Source organism: Aplidium turbinatum, chromosome 8 (assembly GCF_918807975.1).
Source record: "Aplidium turbinatum chromosome 8, kaAplTurb1.1, whole genome shotgun sequence".
Lineage (NCBI taxonomy): Eukaryota > Metazoa > Chordata > Ascidiacea > Aplousobranchia > Polyclinidae > Aplidium > Aplidium turbinatum.
This window is the reverse complement of record NC_137479.1, coordinates 7,418,172-7,423,217: the sequence shown is the minus strand read 5'-3', so window position 1 is coordinate 7,423,217 and position 5,046 is coordinate 7,418,172. Positions and strand designations below refer to the sequence as shown.

The 5,046-nt window shown below is 41.1% G+C and overlaps 1 pseudogene; it reads right to left on the bottom strand.

Annotated features, from left to right (window-relative positions):
* Positions 1–1,935: 1,935 nt before the first annotated feature.
* On the bottom strand, positions 1,936–2,146 carry LOC145776454 (U2 spliceosomal RNA; annotated as a pseudogene).
* Positions 2,147–5,046: the final 2,900 nt, after the last annotated feature.

Sequence of the window (5,046 nt, the reverse complement as noted above, 5' to 3'; positions counted from 1 at the left end):
CTTGAAAAATTGCATACCTAAGAATGCTTGTTTGATGCAAGAATATGTCCACTTCTAGAGTGATAAATTCTCTACTCTTCAATAGCTTTCGCTTTAACATATGTTTTGTTATTAGCTCACAAATTCAATTTTTCATTTTGCTGGGCCAACTTACCCGAGTCTCCTTTACTAGGCCACTCTTCTCCGATGGGGCGATCAAAACACACCAATTTGTTCAAAAAAAGCAGGCAAACGGTTGATCATTTAATTTTAGACTGCCCATGGAGTTTCTACGCGAGTTTTCTACATGGAGTTTCTAACACGAGTCTCCAGCAAGTGAGCAGTTGTAACCTGAGCAGGTGACATTTAAGCAATTGGCTTAAGTTGGTAAATGATGAAACTGAGCAAGCAGAAACTTGGAATGTCACAAGTCAGCAAAATGAGCTTGACAAGCGATGACCAAGCAAGTCCGATGTGAGCACGTAAATTTCGTTTGCTGACTTCGCAGTAGCTGAAGCTTTCAACACAGTTCACCAAATGAAGAAATACATTTAAAAACTGGCTTCAAGTGTGAGAGAGAGAAACCAGTAAAAGTCAGTTGAACTTGTTCTATGTAGGCTATTTCGAATGAGCTTCGTGACCTGCAGAAAAAAAATTGCACCCGTTGCTCAAAATTTTCAGTTAGCTTAACCTATTTAATATTCTCGGTGGGGATCTGCTGCGATTTCTGCCTTTACCAAACAATCAGGCTAGGGCTCCCCGAAACATGTAAGCTACCGTGGTGGGGTTCGGTGAGTTCAAAGGGTTTCGCGAAAGAAGATTGGTTTCGTGCTTTAGTATAGGCGCTATTCTGAATTTTTTAAGCACAACGTCACATTCACACTCCGTAAGCCAAAAGTTAGTGCAGTCAACAGCCGAAAAAAAAACATTGATTGTTGTTGTGTCGCTTGTTGATTATTATGCTATAAACGCGAATATTTTTTTTTCTTTTATCCCACCCGAAGGTGAGATGTGGGCCGATCCCAGAGGTGGGTGAGAGTGGGGCACAGTTGGACAAAAAATAGTAAAATAGAAATCCCGTCTTTATTAAAAGTCTAACAAAATTCAACTTTTGCACAATAACAAAGTAGGCTATCACACTGTTAACAAAATGAAACAGTGAAACAACACTTAGGCAATGCATATTAAATACTATATTCAATTGAAAAAAATATTGTTTGTGTCCAATTGTGCCCCGGTAATGGGGCACAGTTGGACATTTGCAAATTTTATCAATGGTTTAGAAACTACAGTTTAAACCAACACAAAAGTAATCAAGAAAATGACAAGGACTCTAATAAATAGATTTTCACTTGTTTATTGCAGTAAAATCAGGGACGTTACTACGGGGGAGGGGGGTCTTGGAAAAGCAATTTTACTCCCCCCTCCCCTTAAACTTTTATCTTGTCTCCCAAAACATAGATTTTTAATGTTATTACAACGTTTAAATGACATTGTATTACATGAGACCATACACTATTAAAAGAAATATTCTTACGGTATGATATATACCATGTGTGTTGCTGTCCAATTGTACCCCAAAATTTGTGTACAATTGTGCCCCACGCACCAACATCGATTTAAAGTTGGGCAGGGACAATTTGTTTTAAAAGCCAGGTCAAAGCAGAGGTAATGAAAAGATACTTTACTGTAGGCCATATAAGGCTTAAACAGAAAAAGAAACTAATTTTTTTTAGTTTACATAAAAAAAATTACGATTAAAACAAAATCCACAAAAAATACTATACAGTTGCTAAAAGACTTCCCACCGCCAAACTCAATACACGACCAACACAAACTCTTAGAATTTTCATAGTAGCCTACAACGATTGATGTGAAACCATTTTTTTGTCGAGGCATGGAGTTCCAGAGTTTCCAATTTTTTCTATAAAATACGATGTCGACTTGTACCCCATGTCCAATTGTACCCCACTCTCCCCTACTGCAATACGGGGAGAACCCGTGGGTGCGACAAAGCGAGCTTTGAATTGACACCCTGTCTTCAAACATACATTTAATACAAGAGCCCAGCGATGCTGGGCGTCCCAGGTATTAAACTGAGAAGAACAGATACGGTAGCCAACTCAATTTTTTTTAGTGGGAGTTCCATGACAAACGCGAAAGCAAGTCAGGGGTTCCGCCATGACAAAACGATTAAAGGGCGCTGTCTTACGTATATTCTGGGTAGAGGTGAGCGGCGTTAACTTTTTCGAGTAGGCCGTTGACTCAGGTTGACTCTTGATGCAATCAGCCAACTGAGTCGGTACAGGTAAAGACAATTCCTACAGGCTATGTTTGAAATAAATTTATTGAAGTTTCTTAAAACAACGTTAATCAAAGCGCAAAATGCGCATTTTATTACTCTTTTATTATTTTATTGCATTTTATTATTTTTCAATCTCTAGCCGCTTGACTCAAAGACCATTATGCTCACTTTGCAGCTTCTCGTTATTTACGTAAAAGATACAGTGTAGGCTACCTTTGTTTGATTATTATTTTTTTTTAAGTATGTGTTTTTTGTGCGTTGTATCATTTTCGTGTTGTTTTGAATTGCACCACAAAATACACCAATCAATTTTTACAAAAACAAATAAAAACAAACTGAACTGTACGGTACTCTCGATTTGGTGTATTTGCTTTACTTGGACATGGCAACTCTACTAGTTGGGAACAGCAACAGTCGGAATCACAGAAATAGAATAGATATAGAAGGCTCATTCCCATTCACGCTCCACACACCGCGATGGCACCACTCGAGTGCGCCCGCCGCCATCTTTGTTAGCACAACCAATCGTGAAAGCCTATTCAACCGGTACCTCTAAATACCCATTGTCAGGCATTGTAGGCATTGTCGGGCATTATCAGGTATTGTCAGCTTTTTGGGGGGTTGTGGAGCATTTTCAGGGGTTGTCAAGCATTTTCAGGGGTTGTCAGGTATTGTAGAGTAGTCTAACTACTTTCAGGAATTGTTGGGAATTTCCAGGCATTGTCGATCATTATCAGTGGTTGACAGGCTTGTGAGGCATTGTCGAACATTTTCAGGCATTATCAAACATATTCAGGGGTTGTCGAGCATTTTGAGGGGTTGTCAGGCATTGTAGAGTAGCTACTTTCAGGCATTGTCGATAATTTCCAGGCATTGTCTAGAATTTCCAGGCATTGTCGCTCAATATCAGTGGTTGGCAGGTTTGGTAATCATTATGAAACATTTTCAGGCATTGTCGAACATTTTCAGGGGTTGTGGAGCATTTTCAGGGGTTGTCAAGCATTGCAGAGGAGCTACTTTCAGGCATTGTCGATAATTTCCAGGCATTGTCAATCATTATCAGTGGTTGACGGGTTTGTTAGGCATTATGGAACATTATCAGGCATTGTCAAACATTTTCAGGGGTTGTCGAGCATTTTCAGGGGTTGTCAGGCATTGTAGAGTAGCCTAGCTACTTTCAGGCATTGTTGGGAATTTCCAGGCATTGTCGATCATTATCAGTGGTTGACAGATTTTTTAGTCATTATAGAACATTTTCAGGCATTGTCGAACATTTTCAGGGATGGTCGAACATTTTCAGGGGGGGGGGCGGACCGCCCCGGCGGCACGTCTGGGGGCGGCACTTTCAGACGACGATTTTTGATTTTGATTATAATCTGATAAAAAAACGCATTTCATTTTCACACAGGGCCGGATTTAGCTAATGGGGGGGCCCGGGGCACTTTTAGATCGGAGGGCCCCTGTTCAAAAAAATTTTTGTGCCTACGGCGCGAAACACCCCCTCGACGTCTACAGTAGCATTAATCCACCACTGCACAGCATTTTTCAGAAACTACAAATCTAAAAGAAAAAAAAAATAACACAAAATCACACTTTTTTCACATATGGGGGCCCTTTAAAATTCGGGGGGTCCAGGGTACCTGCACTCTCTGCCCCCTTAAATCCGGGCTGGTTTTGCATGCTTTTTCTTGAAGGGGCGGCAAAACCTGAATCCGCCCCAGGCGGCACATTCCCTAGCTACGCCAATGCCTGCCAGAAAGAATCTAAGGTACTTTACAATGTCTGAGAGCCCCTGACACCTGAAAATGTTCGACAATGCTTGAAAATTTCTGACAATGCCTAACAACAAGCCTGTCAACCATTCATAATGATTGATAATGCCTGGAAATTCCCAACAATGCCTGAAAGTAGCTACTCTACAATGCCTGACAACCCCTGAAAATGCTCGGCAACCCCTGAAAATGTTCGACAATGCCTGAAAATGTTCTATAATGCCTAACAAACCTGTCAACCACTGATAATGATCGACAATGCCTGGAAATCCTAGACAATGCCTGAAAGTAGCTACTCTACAATGCCTGACAACCCCTGAAAATGCTCGACATCCCCTGAAAATGTTCGACAATGCCTGAAAATGTTCCATAATGCCTGATAAGCCTGCCAACCACTGATAATGATCGACAATGCCTGGAAATCCTAGACAATGCCTGGAAATTATCGACAATGCCTGAAAGTAGCTATACTCTACAATGCCTGACAACCCCTGAAAATGCTCGACAATCCCTGAAAATGCTCGACAATGCCTGAAAATGTTCCATAATGACTACGGTACCAAACCTGTCAACCACTGTCCACTGATAATGATCGAAAATGCCTGGAAATCCTGGACAATGCCTGGAAATTCCCAACAATCCCTGAAAGTAGCTAGGCTACTCTACAATGCCTGACAACCCCTGAAAATGCTCGACAACCCCTGAAAATGTTCGACAATGCCTGAAAATGTTCTATAATGCCTAACAAACCTGTCAACCACTGATAATGATCGACAATGCCTGGAAATCCTAGACAATGCCTGAAAGTAGCTCCTCTGCAATGCTTGACAACCCCTGAAAATGCTCCACAACCCGTGAAAATGTTCGACAATGCCTGAAAATGTTCCATAATGACTACCAAACCTGCCAACCACTGATATTGAGCGACAATGGCTGGAAATCCTAGACAATGCCTGGAAATTATCGACAATGCCTGAAAGTAGCTATACT